The sequence below is a fragment of the Ambystoma mexicanum genome, chromosome 7p, assembly GCF_040938575.1.
Source record: "Ambystoma mexicanum isolate Mex_15411 chromosome 7p, UKY_AmexF1_1, whole genome shotgun sequence".
Lineage (NCBI taxonomy): Eukaryota > Metazoa > Chordata > Amphibia > Caudata > Ambystomatidae > Ambystoma > Ambystoma mexicanum.
In genome coordinates, this window is record NC_090939.1 from 464,285,987 (window position 1) to 464,306,096 (window position 20,110).

The window sequence follows — 20,110 nt, forward strand, 5'->3', positions numbered from 1 at the left end:
CCGCAGGGGGAGGATCAGCCCCTGCAGTCTGCTGCTCCCTCGAGGAGGACAGAGGGAGACAGAGTCCTCAAGCACTATGCTCCGGTGCTTGGGCCCCTTCAGATGTCGGTTAGGGATTGTCCCGCCATTGTCACTCACCGCTTCGGGTTAACTGCTGAGGTCCGGCCCCGCTCTCCTCAGCCAGCGGCCATGCACAGGAATCATAGGGATCACTGTGATTGCCAGCCTCCCCCCAGCATTGGCTCCGATCGCGAGCTCTCGCTAGGGCACAGCAGCTGATCACCAATACCTCAGAGTTACGGGGGTCTTCATACAACCAGGTCTCTCCTCAGTTGCCACCGGATCTGCTGCCTAGTTCCTCATCGCGGTCCATTTTTAACACTTCTAATCTTTAGTGACAAGGACAAGAAAATGCAACACACCCTTTTAAATCCAGAACTACATACTTGTTCCTTTATCACTCACTTTATTTGTTGTATTTCTTGATTGCATAGTATTAAAACTCTCATTTTTGTAGGGCTCCCAGCACATTGTATTCTAGTATAATGCGTTTGAATTGTTTTTTAAACGTAAACTAGCCTATATATATATTTTTTTTAAATGTAAATGTCTATGGCTAATGTATCTAGACTTTTGCATACATATATAGATTAAGACACATTCAACAAGCCATATCACACAGACATTGTAGACATAATAAAACAATCATGACTCATGTTCTAAAATATATGTAACAAAACAGAAAAACATTGTTCAATATGCTCTGAGCAAAAACAATAATATAAGTTAAATTCTTATTTCACTCAACTCCTCTATGGTTTGGGAAGAATCTGCTCCCAGATGTGTAGTACAGCTGCCACTACGACCAAAGATTCGGCAGAACAGATGGTGGCCCAAAACTGGGCGGTACAGATACTGTAGGAAGTAGAGCAGAAATGTCCATAACTCTTTGTAATATTCGTTAAAACATGCACAACTGGTAAATAGATGTCTACTACTCTCCACATGCCCTTTGCAAACTCGACAAAGACTTTGCTCACATGGTATTTTCCCTATGCAGCAGGGTGTTTCAAGACTGGTATCAAATTCAGATGAAGATGGAATATTAATAATCTGAAAGTCATGCTACAGATATTGATTAGGTAGCCGCGTGGTTGTTGGAGGCAAAATCCCTGCATGACAACGTGCAAGTATTGTCTCTTTCCCGATAGCATATCTGTCGACATTGCACGATCGCAGTCTAGTGATTTGATTTTTAACTTGTGTAAAATCATTACCATATCCTCCATATCACTAACATGTAGACCAATACCGGCTAGGTGAGTTTGAACTGTATTGAGCAACGCCCTGCGGGTGTTCTGCAAACTGAGCGTATACGGTGCTTGTAGTAGCACCTGCTTGAAGTATCTTTGCCAGAAGCTTGCAGCAAGCCATCTTCCACAGAGTCAGCAGAGAGGGCACTATGACCGATGAGTGGAGCCCAAGAAGAGATCTTAATAGCTTCCCCTCGATGTTAGTTAACCAGTTGACAAGTTTGCCAGGAAGAGTCTCTAAGCCATACAGAATACACAGAATGATGGCCTTCGTTTAAACCTCAGGAAAATCCTCAATTTAGCCACCTTCTACGCTGTTAATAAAACTTTTAATCACTTGCCACTTGCATGTGGTTTTATATGTAGGTTTTATAATATGAGGAGGTAGGGGCACAAAGTAAGGGCAGTCACAGGTGTATATATGCTGATCTACAATGTCCAGTCTAACCCTCCCATGTGGCAAAAGAAGGTGAAGGTACGCTGCCTTCTTCCATATATCTGCATGATCCTGGTTTTACTCTGATTAATCCTGAGCCTGTCGCATACTGGAGAAGGGCGTCCATAGAACGGTGGAACCCCAAAGGGGTCCTGTCCAGCAAAACTGTATCATCTGCATATTATATCCAAGCGGTGCGGATGCCTCCTATGCTAGGTATAAGTCACAGCACCTCTTCAAGGCGGCATCCATGCTGGCCACAAAAAGGTTAAACAAGAGGAGTGCGAGAACGCTCCCCTGCTTGAGTCCTCTATTCGTGGCCATTGGTGCACAAATGGTACCGTTCTGAGGAAGTCTGACCGTAATGGAGGTGTCGGTGTACAGCAGCTTGATGTAGTATAACAAAGATTAATGCCCCAAAGTTATAGTTTTCCCCAGAGTAGGACATGCAATACACAGTGAAAGGCTGCTGTATACCCTATAAAACAAAGATATCGACCACCGTCCCCCCGCAGTGAACGTCAGCAGTGTAAGGAAGGCATGGCATCAATAGTAAGAACGACACAAGTGACTACAGTTCAAGGGTGTTTATTGAACTTCAACAAGGGTGTGATAAACGCCTATCTAATCCGACATCTACATATGAGAGCAACCTACAACCATCAAATAATAATAATGCAGTCCTAGTGGAGTCTCGTCAAAATAAAAGGGCCTATACTGAAAAAAAACAATTGCCAATCCTTACCGCTAAACACAAATAGTGTTGGGTAGTGGTCATGAAAAAGTGAGAAGTGTTCACAAAATTATATGTCAGGATGTTCAGGCCATTGGCCTCCCTTCCCCATGTTTTCAGCACGGGACAAGGTGGTTTACTCAAGCATGTCACACTTTCGGGCTTCATCGGCACAAGGACACAGTTCCATTACCAGCATCAGGGCCTTTGGTGCCCAATTCTCTTAAATTATCAAAGTCTTTTGATGCAGGGGGTCTGATGTACCAAAACAAACAAAAAGTTCCTTTCCTCTTACAAGCACACAAGTTAGGTGATTCACTCTTCATCCTGGATACCCCTCATACCACAATCATTACTTTGGATCCCCCTCTTGGGGGATCATATCCCCTTCTCCAGTGTTCAGAGAATATCCTTTCTCGGGTGACTCACGGTTCACCCTGGATCCCCTCAGCCGGACTCAGATCCTTCCTCTTACACAACCAGTCTCCCTCAGCCGGGCTCAGACCAATTGCAGTTCATATTAGCTATTGAAGACTTTTGAATGTGCACAGGATTTAGCTTGACCCGTTGCAGGACCACTTCCATTTTACATTTCACATTTGCCACCTCTCAGGTGGATGCCTAAAAGAGGCCTTTGAATGAGTGTTAAGACGGATTTCTGAACTCTGAACTGGTGGACAGAGGTTCAGCAGGCCAGCCTAGTTTCTTGGAACAGGGTAACCTTCTGGACAAGCCAGACCAATCAAGGTAGCTTGGCGGTGGTAAGACTAGGTCTCAGGAAGGGTGAGGGTGACTGAAAGACCTCAATGAGCACACAGAGTGAAGGACACTTACAAATCACTCCCAGTCCGTTGTATATACATTAAAAATACAAATACATTTATTTCAAGGCCTTTGAGTTTCAACACAGAAATCAAATCACAGTCATACTGTTAGGCCAATACAATCCTATCTAAATACATATATACAAGACCAAAGGGGTCTGGGTCCACAACTAAAAGAGGAAGGAAACAGGCATTGAAAATAGTCTTTAGTCCCTTCTGCATCCAACACACTCCTAACTAAGAGGCAGTCCAATCCCTAAGAAGAGTGGAGCCTATTGCTCAAATGTGCTTGCACTGCTGGTGCACGTGGTAGTTCAAATGGGTAAAACAGGGTCTCCTCAAGGGTCTGTAGCAGCTCAGGAAGGTGGGTGAGGTGATGAAGAATAGGTTCCCACTATTCGAGGAGGGCGTCCACTTGAGGGCAGAGTCGATTCCAAGAGTTGGGAATAGATTGCTAGTTCGCACTAGCAGTGGAAAGGAGAGGGGCCCTCAGGGGCCACTCGTGCTTAAAAATGGATGGAGCCACTAGGGGCCACCGGTCAGGGTTGCAATTACTCACTGACCCCTGGCGCACTCCGGACCAAACTTCGGCAGTCGAGTCCACCACTTCGGTTGCAGGTTCAAGTGTGGCAATTTGGCGGCTCTGCGGCTTTCAGCGACGAAGATGCAGTGATGATTCCCGAACGGGACAGTGGCGATTCCTCTGCTCCTGGTGGATGTATCAGGCCAGTTTCACTGCAGCAGTCTTCAGGGGCAAGAGGGGCACAAATGCAGCGCACCTGCAAAGTTCGTCAACACGGCTGGGTGACACGGTAAGCGTGTATACTCCGGTTCGGGCGCACTCACTTTACTCCAGACCTGGGAATGCCAATTGTACGAAATTCGGTGTGAGAGTACCAAGTTTCTAGGGCCTCCTCAAAATGGCGGTGGTATCGGGACAAAGAGTCTGCGTAAACTGGTGAGCCCACTGGTTGGCCCAGGGACACTTCCAAGAAGGCTTACTTGCAGGGTTTGATGAAGGTGCCAAGAGTAGTTGGTCCCACTATTCCAATTGGTCTAAGCGTCTTCGCAGACCTTCTAGGACGACCAAATGCAGAGGAGTCCCAAGGGACAACAGCGGGCTCAGGGTGCCAAACTTTGCAGCGGGTTACCAGCAGTTCTTCAACTCAGCTTCTTAGTTTCAGGATACTTGAATCCTATCCTTCGTTCAGTGAGAACTCCAGAGATCGACATGGTATGGGTATTTGGGGCCGTCTCTTATCCAGAATCTCCTTCACGCCAAAATGAAGAGGACCCAATGGGAGATCTGCTCACAGACAAGCATACCATACATGGACCAATCATGGACCACGGTGGTCCCAGGCATTCACAGCACTCCAGACTCTCTGGCACCCAGGATGTGTATTGGGAACAGACATCCCAGCCCACATCCTGGAGGCACACACACAAGGTATGCAGAAGCCCATGAAAGCTTGGCGTTTCACGGGGGAATGCATGCCCAAATAAGGACTGACCTGGGGAAGGTGAAGGGGCAAGATGGCCAAAGGACAGGGCAAAGAACCTTGTGGCATGGCCATTTTGGAGCCAGGCCACCTGTTCGTGCCAAACGCAGTAATCATGGTTTACCTGGCAGGAAAGGGTTAAAAATATATGAAATGATAAGCTACCACCAGCCCTGCCCAAGGCACATCTGCACTTCTCCTAAAAAATCCTTCAAGAGTATCTAGGGCCTTTGGAAATGACTATTAGACCCAAGTGAACTGTACTGGAAGGTACATTGTAAACTTGTTACATGTTGCAGAAAAGTTGCAACATTGGAAAGGACTAAGGGAAACAAAGTTTCCCAGTACTGACTGTCTTAAGGGCATGCCAGTTTCCCCATAAAAAGTGAGAGAAAAGCCCAGAGGAGTGCAGCAGAAGGCTGGACTCCTCTGGTAAAGTCAGACTATGGTGTTTAACATCAGCAAAAAGTTGGGGGGTACAAAACTGGACGGAAAATTACACATTGAATGGAAATCTTTCCTAACAATGAGCACCCACGTGGTGCCGGACCACTCTGTATATGGTATCTATCTTGGCTTCAAAAGGTCAGTCACTCCTTGGATGTTCAATTATATTTGCGTCGCTTATCACATGGGCTTCACACAATGTTTCTTCACAGTGGCTCCTACAACTGGCGCTGCTTTGTTGTAGGAGCCAAGGACAGAACCACAGCGGCAATCGCTCCTGCCTGCCTTGGCTATCAATGCAGGAGCGTCCCGGGTACCTCCAACACACAATGCACCTTTCTCCAGCATTAATTCCAGGTCTTGTGTTTCTTATTCTCGAGGGCTCGTGAAAGTAGCGGTTTTCCTCCGAAAAAGGTCAAGGGCACTTCCCTCCTAGCAGCCATTTCTGGTCTTGCCGTCTTTCTCCTCGTATTAAACTGCCATCTCGGAGCTGCCGCTTCCTCGTGTGCTTTCCTGCTCCGCCTTTTATCCGTGTGGGGAAGTGTGATGCAAGTCAGGTGTGTGTAATTATCAGAAATTGCCTGACTCTGCCTGGCCCTTGTTTTGGGACATGTCAGGTATACGGTTCGGGCGTTAGTCTGTTTTCTCACAGTGAGCTGTCCTTGAGAAAGTGTTTGTGTCGAGAAAGGGGGTAGGTGGCGATGAGCAGTATCCTGTATCCTACCTGGTAGGATGGGGAAAAGGTGTTACAGGGAAGGGGAATACTGCATCTCACTGTCCGGTGTCCCATTTCCACTCCCCGAAGACCCCCGCCATCCAGGTGTTCCTCCCGCACTGGTCCAACCTCAGAAACTGGATCCAAAAGTGATGGCGTGTCCTGGCCACCTGGATGACAGATCCCCAGGGACTCACGGGTGAGACACCTTCTAGTTTCTCAAAGCAGACAGTAGTTGTTATGCCCACATGGAATAAACCATAGAGCATTCCCTTTTGAAACCAAGTTGTTGGGGGCTTAAGTAACTTCTCATTCTCTGCCTGGCAACCAAGAAGACGCAATAATATGGCTGAGAAAATCTTACTGCTCAAATCTAGCATAGCTAGCCTATAACATTCGACATTGGCCTGGTCAATGGGAACGTGCAACGTTATATAAATAGTCTTTCGTTGCAAGGTCTGCTGTTCTAGGCCCACCTGCATAATGTGTGGCCCACCCTGCCAAGAAGTCCTTTTTGCACCCCTCTAATGGTCTGTCTATTTGGATGGCACCATTTTTGGTTTTATGAAAAATCTGATGCATTACAATAATGGTGCCTGAAGACGCATGAGCCTTTAAATCTAAGCTAGGCCTCCCTGATCTCTGGAAATAGTGAATGCAATATAAAACCCAAGTCATAAAGACCCTACTCAAAAGTCTGTCAGAGAATATCACCCCTATTAAATGTCCAGGTAAGCGACAGGTGCCAGGAGTCCCACTGTATTTGCTCTGAAATTACAGAGATTACAGAAGACCTAGTACATCGGCCTGGACGTTTAAAAAGGGTATGCTTTGATATAAAAAGTTATCCATACTAACTAAGAGAAGCACAGGTTGCAGGAGGGTCAGCTGATCAGTGGGGTCTGTGACAAATCTAGGCAGTTCAACCATTCTCCAGGAGGAGCCACCTCCCGTTGAGGCTAGGGTGGTGAGCTGGCTAAGCAAGACCCTCCCTAGGGGTCAGCGAAAGCGGGATCTCACTGGGAGTTACTCCCCTCTCTGGGACAAGTACTTCCATTACTTTAAGGAACTCCCTCCAAAGAACTCCATTTCTGCCTATATGGGAGTAGAAGAAATTAATGGTACGACTATATGGCCTGCAACCAAGACTGACATCACTTTTCTACTATTGGCTGAAGGTAAGCTGGATACCAGTTGAAGTCAGCTGTGCATGTACAGCAACATGCCCATTTGATGTATGCATGCGTGAAAATGGAGACGAAGAATGGAGAGAGGAGACTCTTACAAAAGAGGTGAGCCTCTAGCGTACTGATATGCTCTAGGGGCAGAGCCGTGCTAGACTGCAGAGACTCTGGGTATGTGGAGAGAACCGAGGAAGCAGAGATACCGGAAGGTCGGTGCTGAGGGAGGCGACCCAGCCGAGGAGAAAAGAACAAGGGCAAAACCGTACACCGCCTTCCATGGTGCAACCATGCTGCAGCTGTAGTGGGTCCTGAACCCGAGAAACAGTACTGAGGCCAGGGGTGAACAGAGGAAATAATCCTTTGTTCCGGATACGAGAACACAGGAGCCTGCCCTGCTGGACAGCATTCGAGAAGCAGACGCTTACGGCCCCAGAATGACGAGAATGGAGGCGAACGGCCACAACCCTGCTGGAGTGCCAAACCAAGCACGCCCAGAGTTACAGAAGATACCAGGGTTGCCCACGTTGGAGGGAGGCAAGCGGAACCCCACGAACAGAAAGAAGAAAGAGGGTTGCGGAAGCCTGAGAAACCCAAGAGATGAATATGTGATAAAAACCAAAACAACACAAAAAGACAAAGGGGTCTGGAAGGCCCAAGAGAGATGAGAGAAATTTGGGAAACCCCAAAGAGAAAGGTATCTGGAGGATTCAACCAAGGGGGGTGCTGATATAACCTAATGAGGCATTTGGGAGATCCAAGGGAACCTGGAGGGTTCAAGCAAGTGAATCAAAACATAAAGCCAAGGTAGATGAAGTGGCTAAGGTGGTGGGAAAAGGATAGGGGAATCCTTCCAAAAATGTAAAGGACTAGAGACATTCATGCAACTTTTCCTGAAGAGTTTAAAAGGAGAGTGGAATACCTTTTATCCTGAACTGTTTGTGAAAAATATCTGCAAAGTGAGATCCTCTGAACATTCACCAAAGAAAGTCTGAGCGAGAGGCCCATTACCTGGGCTCGTTTTATGTTATTTGAATATAGTGGTAATGTCTGGCGAGCACCCTTGGTTAATTTATAGGTAGGGAAATCCCTCATCGCAATAGGGACAGAGCAGCATTTTTCTTTCAGTTTACCTTAAACACATAAAACGGCCCTCATTACAAGGTGGCCGTAAAGTGATACCGGGCACTGGTAATGACACCAGTGCCGGTAATCCCTTTGCGCCCTACTCCGAGGTCCCTTTGCGGGTCCTTCCCTTAACGCCTGGTTTTAGCAGGCGTTAAGGAAGGGACCCGCAAGGGGTTACCGGGGTCAATAACGGTACCGCAATTTGCGATACCGTTATTGCTGCCTTCACCCTTCCCATTGAGCCCTATGGGGGCTCAAATGGGAATGGGGAATGGCTCTGATGAATGGGGAATTACTGGTCCCGCCGACCTCGGACTGGACCGGTAATTACTCCCTTCACCAGATCGGAGTCGGACCGATTTTGGAGGCAGCCATGGCGCTAATAGCTAATAGCGCCATGGCTACCTCCAAACTCGGAATGAGGGCCAACGTGTCATTCCCAAGTCCGTCTCCTTCTTCCGGTTTGCCACAGGTTATACACAGAAGAGTGGCTACTCCAGAAGTCATTTGACCAAGTGAACCACACTGTAAACTACTCATTAGCCATATGGTAGAAGATTTCACTGGTTCTCCCTATAAGAGTATGAAAGACCAGAACCCTTTCACCAGAGGGAATTCAAAAAACAGTATGTTCAAAGTTACACCTCCTGGCAGCATGAGCATTCACTGATATTTGAAGATTTTAGCCAGAGAGATGTGTTCTCTGTTTTAGATGTTTTCCATTCAACAACTTCTGTTTTGAGTTCAGGGATGATTTTGCATAAGTAGGAGCAGATCGTCACCCATTAAGCATCAATACACTGTATTCTCTCGTCTCGTCCACTTCTCACCCCAATATTGAATGTTCCCAATTCAGAGGTGTCTATGCAATAAATAGTGGAGACGGTCTGTCTACATCCTGTGGCGTTCATGATTTACTTTACTAAAGGGGTACATGTAGACTCAAGATCAAAGCAAATGCAGTGTAACTTAAAGACGTCATGCAAATTGAAGAATTGTATCAGCTTAATGAAGCCATCTCCACCCTGAGAAGTGAACACCGCAGACATAAAAAAACACTCCACTTAAAAGAAATCCTGAGACACCAATATCCAGGAACCCTGTCTCCCACCTTACAGAAAAATCATAAGTAGGTGCAAATTCTCTGATGCCCCAAAGGCCTAACCTCTCGTATGAAACCGCCTATTTAGCACCTTACCCAAACCAGAACAATTCACCTACCTAGTCGAGATATTTGTCTGACCAGTCTGACATGGGGAGGGAAAGTAGCAAGTGTAGAAGAACTCCCACTCGATGAAGAGTTAGGCGATCTCTAATAAGCTGCAAATGAGCATTTACAACTAGGAAGCAGAGTTCCAAATCAGGACCAGCCAGTCGCCTGAGAGTAGGGTTTACAAAGGAGACTTGGGGTGCCAGTTCAGATGAACCAGTAAAGAGCATGCCTTAAAGAAAGAAGTTAGTGCAGGCCAGACAAACATTTTTTGAAGTAGTATAGAAGGTTAGGTTAGCGAGGACTATCTCTAAGCCCATGCTCAAATTTGAGGTCAGCAACAGACTGTGCGTTTTGTAAATTCTTCCCTGCGAGCTGTGTACCGGATAACAAAGAATGCACTTTCTTTTGCTTCTTGATTTTTATCATTAGCAGTAGTAAATGTTTGTTCGAATAAAAATATTCATCAAACACATACACATAACATATCAAAGACAAAACATAATCCATTGGTGCTTATTAAAAAAAATCAATCGCCATTACATTTTAAGACAATTCCAAAAATGGATAACAATAAAAACACACATTTTACATGATTTAAAAAAAACCCTTCTTTGATACATGGCTGCCTTCAAATACGACAGCAGGACACAAGCCGTCAATTCCGTTTCCGCTATTAATAGAAAAATCATGGCTGGCCTGTACTGACGCAAATCTGAGTGTTTTAAAAACTTGGAGGATGGCCCATTTTCTTGTTTTTGCATAACCTGGGCAAAACCAAGATAAAGTGGCTCAGATATGCATTTGGGGCACCACACACGGGCCAACTTGGATCATCTGGATAAAACACCCATTTCGCAGTATTACCTCTCAGCCGTAGGCATCAAATCGTGTGCTTGTAATGAGCCGACTTTGTTGTTTTTTCCTGGCCCAGACAAGGTACGTCTGTAGGTATGTCTGTAGGGTTGGCGTCCCGCTTATGAGCTGGTGAAAACTGTCCGCTTGTGACACCTGTACTACATTCATGCGTTTAACCACAGTTTCCCTGGTTACCGCTTCCTTGAATGATCTTACTTGCTGTGGCAGTAACGTCACAGTAGAAGGTGGCACAGCCGGCACATTCGCCTTGCACATTAACTCCTTTACGGACCTCAGCCAGGGTATTTTGTGCCACAAGTCCCTTTTCAATGTAGCTTTTATTATGAAGTGACATAATGTGGCATTTTTATTCCCCATATTCTTAGCCATAAAATGCTTGGGGCAACTGCCCAATCATCCTCCCAGAAGGCCATCTGCAATTCTCTATGCACCGAGACACAGGGCGAGGAACCAGGAAGTCCCAAAGCTTTTTCTAAAAACGATTTTCCTTCATCTGCGTGTCACCAGGCTTACAATAGCCCCATAAGGCTGCTCCATATTGCGTGACTGCCTTTACTTGCATAGTATACACCTTGAGTGCCGATTCCATATACTGGCCCTTGCATTTGGCAGAGAAACGGGACAGACGAGTCAGGTATTAGCACATTTTCAGAGACTGTTTTTTTACGTGTGCCATACCTGTTAGGGTCTCCGAAAATCTGACCCCCAAGTAAACGCACTCAGCCACCCTTGGGATGACTTCCCCCTCGCTGAATATGGGGTGCATCTTAATATGCTTTCTACCACTTCTACAACTCATCGCCGCTGACTTAGTAGAGTTAATTTTAAGACCTAGGCTGGTCATAAAGGGGGCATAAGCATCGACCAAAGCCTGCAAGGCCCTGGGGGTTCTGGCCATAAGCACTGTATCATCGGCATACGCTAGGACCGGGAATTACCTACCCCCCACTCTCAGGAAGTCCACGCCAGTGTTCAGCAAAGCCTGCAACAGCCCATTGATATACAAGGTGAAATGCATGGGGGTCAAAACGCACCCCTGGCGAACACCCAAATCAATATCAAACCTCTCTGTACACCTGCCCCCTGGTCCAAACTGGACATTGGCTTTATTATCTGAGTGGATCTCCAGCAACACTCCCAGAATATTCACAGGGCAACCCATAGACTCAAGCACGGGTCACAACTTAGCATGATCAACTTTATTGGAAGCCGTGCTTAAGTCCATGAACGCAAGGTAAACTGCCTCGCCCTTACAAAAGACAAAGTTTGATATTAGAAGATACAGATTCAGTACCTGCTCCACTGTGCCCAAACCAGGGCGAAAACCAAATTGAATATCAGTTAAGATCTCAGCCTCGGTGAGCCAACTCTCTATACGGCCCAACAATACCCAACCAAAAATCTTAAAAGCGGTGTCCAAAAGAGAGATGGCACTATACGAGGAGGGTTTAGATATAACTCCCTTTTTGAAGATGGGAAAAATGGTTGCCGTCTTCCAAGATGGTGGATTATGCGCGGAGACCAAACAGGCATTGAAGGCCAGGGTCAACACCGGAGCCCATAAATCAATTTGGCTCATAAAGAGATCAGCCGGTATGGCATCCGGGCCAGGTGCTCGATTTCGTGACTGGGCCCCTATTGCTTTGGCCACCTCCTCCAGGGAAAAGCGTAAAGATACACCCCCAGACAACTTTTCCTTTCTAGCACGGTCATCATCGTACAAAGTCCCAAAGTAGGAGACCCAATCCGCCGCCCCCACGTGAGTACCATATAAACCTTGTTTTTGCTTACTAGAGGACCCACGTGTTACAAATTCACAAAAGCCCTTTGCATCATTCAACCTAATAGCCTCTAGAAATTCTTCCCAGGCCCTTATTTCCAGCTCCAATTTCCTTTGCTCAATCGTCCTGCGATGGCCAGTACGCACTTGGACAATGCTGCATCTGTCCATCGTAGGGCGTTTTAGAGCATCTAAGAGGGCCAATTTTGCCAGCCTACAGGCTTGGTTAAACCAGCCCCGCTTTCCATCACTCCCTGATTGTCTGAGAACCACTGAAAACACCCCTGAGAGGGCCTCCAGGATGGCCATAAAAGACCCACCACTTCCCTAGGGCACGTAGATGTGTCCGTTATTCCCTTTAAAGCACTTTGTTGGGTGGCTAATATTTTCAGATGCAAACCTGAGCCTAGGATTTTCCCCCATTTCATTCTTCTGAACGATGCTGCATCACTGTCCACTTGGCACAGTGAGCTAGACACAGGCACCATCCCCTCAACCAGACCTTTAACAGTTAAAACCAACAGGTAGTGATCGCTATTCACCACTCTTAATACTTCAAAACTCACAATGAGTTTCCATAGTTCCAGAGTTAAACAAAAATAATCAATAATAGAGGATCCCAAATGGGTATTAAACGTGCATTTACCAGGGATGTCCGGATTGATGCGCCCGTTCACTGACCGCAAGCCCCATTCAATGAGCCCGGCACTCAATTGGAGACCACTGGTACAAACCCTGTCATCCTCCCGTTGGGGTTCCAAAACCTTTAACACTTGTTCCTCAATGGGTTCATAAAGATCTTTTGACAAGCCACAACCCATTTTAACATGAAACCCCTCCCCCTGGCCAGATTAGTCTATTCTGGGTGTTCACTGGATCTGCCATGTACTTGTCTACGAAATCCTTTAATTTCAGCCAAATCTCCCCCTCCGCCTTGTTGGGGCTGTTGTAGAAATTTCGGACATTGAACCCGTCAATGCCAGAGGTTTTAAACCTTTTAAAATTGTAAGAATTCCAGCTTGGTCTCAACCACCTCCACCCTACATGGTAAAGAGGTCTTGACCATTACAACCAAACCACAATAACTCCGCCCTCTCCTATTCTTTTTAGCGGGGATGCCATAGGAGGCTTAACCGTCCAGGTGGGGCATCTCCTGGTCCCATGTTTCCTGCAGTAGGATGATCTTGTGGTACTTCAAAAATTCCACGTTCTCTTCCAACTGCATTTTACCCCTAGAGCCTGCGATATTCCAGGAGACAATTTTAACTTCTGTGGCCACCACAATTCGTTCAGTCCCCTTGCCCAATGGACTCACCAAAGCCCCCCTGGGGGTAGGCACTGAACTACTTCCTGTCAATCCTGCTCATCCAGTGACAATAATGGCTCCAATCTATTCTGAGCTGCATGGCTCCAGTTGGATTCAGCCTACCCTGGTTGTTCACGACCGTTCCCCCTCACAATTGCCCATGTAGGCACACGTGCCACACTATCAATGGCAGAGGCAGCACCACCATCCCAGCACGAATCCCCTAGTGTGTACCTTTCCCTATGACCTACTGGTGGGATAAAAGTAATCCAGACCCACCAATCTGCTATCTAGTGTTGAGCCATTGGCCCTCAGATCCCTGGTTCAATTTGAGGTCACCACATGTCTAGCTAAAATGGGGTTGGAGAATGAAACCACAATGCAATCACACTCGACAGACTTCCTGCTGGGGCCTACCCATCCCAATCTTCTGGCCATTAGGACTGATTTAGGGTCTATGCTTGGACCCATCAAGATAGAGTTTATCCAATGTATGGCCTTATTCATCAGAGATCAAGTTGTTTCTGAAACTCCCCCAGGTAAGCCCGTGACCCCCATTATCACACCTACTAAAGGGGCCGGCATCGGGGGGGAGACTTAGTACTACACTTGCCCCGCTAACCCGCCCATTATCCGTTACTTTGAGCAAGGTACACGGACGAGGGTGTATCCCATCCGTTGGCATCCCCGGTCCGGTGAAACTTATCGGTGCACCAGCCGATATGGGCAATGGGGAAATGCCACCGACAGCTACACCCTCCCTTGCCCCCTGCCCCACCTAGTTTGCTTCCCCAATAGGAATTTGCACTGTACTGGACCCTCTCCCAGCACAAATCTGGTTAATGGCATCCACTTTCATTTTCAAATCTCTAATTGAATCATCCATTATCGCCAAAGATTGTTCAAGACCCCTTTTTTGAATGTTTGAAGCAGGCCATGTATGGCCTCTATTTTGACTAGCCATTGTGCGTCTGGTGAGGGACCCCCAGTCAGAGGCCTTGTATTTGGGCTCAAGATTTGGAATAGCGGTTTCAATTTGCTGTCTAGTAGAGCCTCCAACCATGTCTTATCATCATCTTTTATGGATGAAGCTATTGAATCATCCCCCAATAGTGAAGTTGGCCCCTGATCACACAAGGTCTCCCCCATATCCCTGGGCGGGGCCAATGTGGTTACATTTTCCTCTGCATTACCTGCTGGTTCGAAGCTCTGACTGGGTGGCAGTGCTCCAAGGCTCCCCCACCCCATTGACGGTCTTCTGGATACTTATGTTACACAGGGTACTAGGAGCAAAAAGCCCCCCTCCCGGTCCCCCATCACCTATTGCATTACTGGCCCCTATTGAAGAGGCAGCTTCCCAAAATGCTTTTTTGGTCACTTGAATCCTGTCTGCCAGGTTCCCAGCCATGGTTTTTAAATAGGAATCCAGTGACAGTTGGCTCATGGGTCGCCTATGATTAGATGCCATGGCTACAGGTTTACTAATAACCTTAGGGGCTCTTATTTGCTTGGAATATTTTAGTATTGGTAGCCATGGTGCCCTCCCCTCTTAATTTTCTTTTTACCATTCTTAATCCCTGCCACCGGTTTTAACCCACCGAGGAGCCTGCACAATATTGCTAGTACCATTGTGTAGGGTAACCAGGGGACAGAGAAAGAGAAGGAGCAGGTCTAAAAATAATATAAAAGCTGCACAATTTAAAATACAGTACATTAAATACCAAAGTATAAAATCCTTCTAGAAGAGCATTACAAAGAACATAACGGTGTTAACATTCGTAAAAAGGCATTAAACTCCACATACAAAAAAGGAGAATAGGCACCAAAATTACACCTGTGTACAAATAAGATGCAAGATGCATACTAACAGAATGGAGAGTCAGCAAAAGCAGCAAGTCAAAGTGCGAGGTGCAGCGTGCAAAGTGTGTAAGACAGAATAACAGAGTAAAGGACTCATACAAAACGCTAGGAAACAAAACAATCTATCTTGGACCCTACCTGAAACTCGGCAGAGGTGTTTCCCAAAGGCGGATGAGAGGACACCCTCGCAGCCCCCCTAGCAATAAGAGTCTGTAACAATTGTCAAACAAATACTGTTAGTCTTGAACACTACCTTAAAAACTCCATCCTTGGAAACAGACAGGGCCTCATTACGACCCAGGCGGTAAGTTACCGCCTGGGCCGTGACTTTACCACCATGGCGTAAACTACGTTTACGCCATGGTGGTTGGCGGATTTACCGCCCCATTCCAACCTTGGCGGGGCGGTAAATCCCCATTTTCCCATTTTCCCTTCCCCATTCCCATTTTGCCCCATAGGGCATAATGGGAGTGGGGAAGGCGTTAATTACGCCACCGTAAATTACGGTGGCGTAATTAACTCCATGGTCCCTTAGCGCCATGGATTTTAACACCTGCTAAAAGCAGGTGTTGAAACCTCCATGGCGCTAAGGGACCTCGTACTCAGGCGGTAAGGGTCGGCGCTGTTTACGCCGCCGTAAACCCCTTACCGCCTGAGTTGTAATGAGGCCCACAGTCCGTATTCCATAAAGGCAATGGAACCGAAACAGCTCTGCTGGATCTAAAAAACCAAATGACCAATATCTTGGACACAGGTAAACCCGCCCTCCTTCTCCTCCTAGACCTCTCAGCGGCGTTTGACCTAGTGGACCATAAAACCCTCACTGCACATCTCACCCACTCAGCACAGTTCTCTGACCAAGCTACTTCCTGGATCACATCCTTCTTAGAAGGAAGAGCCATGAAAGTTTTCTCAAACACATCCAATGCAGCACCCACCATCATACTGTTACTCACCGCCTGTAGGACTGGCCGGGGCGTTGAGAGGAAGGAACACCAAATGGACCGTAATCTTCTGTCACTGCTGAGTATAGTTCAAAGAGGAACCCTCAGACCGGACTGCCTCTCTTGAGGCGGCTCTTTGAGATAATGGACCCCCTTGACTGTGTCGAAATAGAACAGGCAGGTTGGTGTATTACCCAAAAGAGCGGGGAAAAACCACACCGCCACACCAAGCTGCAAAAAACACAAGGTACAGGTTAGAGGCAATATATCAGAACATAAAATGATTGATGGAGATCTAAGATGTGGGCGAGAACCTGAAAGAGGTTTGGCAGCTAGTGGTTTAAAAGGAATTCTAAAGAGAGGAAAGAAAAGAAAAGGCTTAATGTTGGGAGTTCTATTTAGATGGGTAATATTGATAGAAAACTAAGGAGAAGGTCTTACCCCCTTATGGATGAAAAGAGGTCCAACAAGAACACAACGGAGGTATAAAATAACAAACAGGTAAGGTTAGTAGAGGGTAGCTTCCTGAATGGCACGAGGGTCGCAACTAGGTTCGGGATGGTGCAAGGAATCAGCAGAGCGTCCAGCTTGCACAAATGAGGTATCCACAAAGTCTATAATAATAATCCTTCACAGAAAACTGCAGTAGGTAAAGAAGACAAGTCACAATGGCTGGCAAATCTTACCGTAGTTAGTAAGAAGATAGTAATCAGGAAACGGAGGAAGCAGTAGTCCGGCCAATACTTAGGAGAAATGTCAACAGAAGAACTGGATCAACAAGTGTAATGTAATACACAACCAGCGGGGAGGAGTGACGTACTTGATAAGGGCAAAACAACAGGCAGGTCAGAAAGCGTTCCGAGGTCAGGCTTCAGGTAGTCTTGCAACGAGGAGAAAAACTGGCCGGTAAGGATAACACGAAAAGGCAGGTCCGAAGGCATTCCGAAGTCGAGTCAACCGCTGACAATCCCAATGGCAGACGAGGGGTGCGCGATATTCAAGTCAGATAACAAAGTCCGGGGTCAGGCACAGGAAATAATCCAAATAAGCACACACGAACAATGGCGAGACTAGCAACGCTAATTAGAAGCGCCGTGTCTTGTGTGACGTATGTTTTTATGTGGCCGAGGGAGCATCAGAGTCAGCTGATTATGAGATGCCGCTTACTCCTGTGGCGTGGTTTCCCTGACAACCGCCAGCGTCTCCAGAACGGGGAAGCAAGAAAGGACACCCATCCTCTTCGAAGTCGGGAACGCCGCGTGCTGCCCAGAGCCGATCGGTGCCCATGTGTAACAGCATCCGCCCCCAAAGAGAGCGGCAACCCCCTGGAAATGTGGAACTCCTGCAAGAGGTCAGGTGAGTGGATGTGCGACAAGGGCTCCCAAGTCCTCTCCTCCGGGCCGTAGCCCTTCAAATCAACCAAATAATATAAAGAACCTCTAGAGATTTTGACATCCAAGATCCGGGCCACCTCAAATTCCTCTTCCCCGTCCACCAAAACAGGTGCGGGACAGACCTGCAGGCGGGTGTCAGGTGGACAGGGTTTCAATAGGGACATATGAAACACCGGGTGAACTCGTCAGGAGGCTGGCGAAGATAGGTGTTCCGCCACAGGATTAATCACCTCCGGTATCTGAAAAGGACCCACAAAACGAGGTAAGAGAGACCTCTTGCCAGGAATGCGTAAATGACGTGAAGATAACCACACTGACATGCCCGCGGTATACGTCGGAGCAGGGGTGCGATGGGTATCCGCAAATCTCTTTGCCCGTGACTGGGCCCGTAACAAATGCCACGCACATCTTGATGCAACTGATCCATGTCCCGCACACAATTTTAGGCTGCTGGGTCGTCAATGGGCAACGCGGGATCCAGCGGCAGAGAGCGGGGATGAAGGCCATACAAAGCATAGAAAGGAGAGACCCTAGTTGCAGAATGCATAGAATTATTGTAGGCAAATTCTGCCTGAGGCAGGGCAGCCAGCCAAGTACGCTGGTATTGCAGGCATAAGCAGCGCAAATATTGCTCCATAGTGGAATTGGTACGTTCCGTGAGACCATCGGTCTGAGGATGGTAAGAGGAGGAGTACCTGCCATCAACAAGCAAAGAAGTGATGAGGGCCCTCCAGAAGTGCGAAGTAAACTGTGACCCTCTGTCGGAGATCAAGATTGATGGAAGTCCAAAACGCTTGAAGATGTTAGCCACAAACAATTCCGCCAAAGCAGGAGCCGTTGGAAGACCTGAACATGGAATGAAAACAGCATACCGGGTGAAATAATCGATAACCACCAAAATGGTGTTGAAGCCTTTGACCGTAGGCAGTTCAACCACGACATCCATGGCAATCATTTGCCAGGGTCTCTAGGGAACCGGAAGCGGGTGTAACAACCCCATAGGTTTTGAGCTGGACGACTTACATTGTGCACAAATAAAACAAGAGGCCAGATGGTTAACGACGTTGGTGTCATGGAAGGCCACCAGGACCATCTACGCAAAGACTCAATGGTTTTCTGTTGACCAGGATGTGCTGCTACCACTGAGTCATGAGCCCATTGAAGAACAAGGGTGCGTGCCCGGCCAGGCGGAACGTAGATTCTTCCTTTGAAATAGGGCCGACCGTGAAGTATTTCAAGCTCGTAATCTGGCACAGCCGTCGGATTGGAAGTAACCCACTCTTCCAGCATAGCCCGCAAAGAAGGTTGAACAGCGCAACCACATACCACATTGTCCTGTAGCAAAGGAGTTGGTTCAGGACAGTGCCGCGGAGTACCCAATGGTAAGCGGGACAAAGCATCCGCCGCCACCTGCAGACGCGCAGGACGATATGTAATGGAGAAATGGAATTGTGAAAAGAACAAATGTCATCGAGCCTGTCGTGCATTCAAGCACTTCATAGATTTGAAGGCCAAGAGACTCCTGTGATCCGAGTAAACCGTGACCGAATGTTTGGCCCCCAACAGGTGATGTCTCCACTCGACGAAAGCCTCTTTGATGGCTAGAAGTTCCCTTTCGGTAATCGCATAATTCTGTTAGTAGATTGTGAGTTTCCTCGAGAAGTAAGCTACCGGGTGGATGTCTCTGGACTGAGGACAAGCCTGAGGCAGAACAACGCCAATAGCAAAACCCAATGCATCTGCTTCAACAAAGAAAGGCAAATCCGGATTGGGATGCTGAAGAACAGGGGCAGTTGTAAAAGCTCCTTTCAGCCTTTCAAATGCCACCTGGGTTTTTCCAACCAGGCGAAAGGAACCTTAGAACTGGTTAGAGCAGGAAGCAGGGCTGCCAAAGAAGAGAAGGAATGGATAAAGCGCCGATAAAAATGTGCAAACCCTTTGAAGGATTGCAATGTCTTCACAGAAGTTGGGGCCGGCCATTTCAATACTGCCTTGACCTTAGAGGAACTCATTCGAATTCCCTGGATAGTGATATCGAACCCAAGAAACTCAACTTCATGAGTGTGAAACGTGCATTTCTCCAGCTTGACAAAGAGCTGGTTTTCACGAAGTTGTTGGAGAACAGTGGAGACATGTTTTATGTGTTCATTGAAAGATGGAGAATAGATGAGGATATCATCTAAGTATATGACGACATATTGATCAAGGATATCACGGAACACATCGTTCATGAACGCCTGAAACGTAGCTGGAGCGTTGCAGAGACCAAAAGGCATCACAAGATACTCAAAAAGGCCAAAACGAGTCTTGAAAGCGGTCTTCCACTCATCTCCGCTTCTTATGCGCACCAGGTTGTGCGCCCCGGGTAGGTCAAATTTGGAGAAATATTTAGCTTGACCCAATTGATCCAGTAACACCGAAATCAAGGGAAGAGGATACTGATTCCTTACAGTTACAG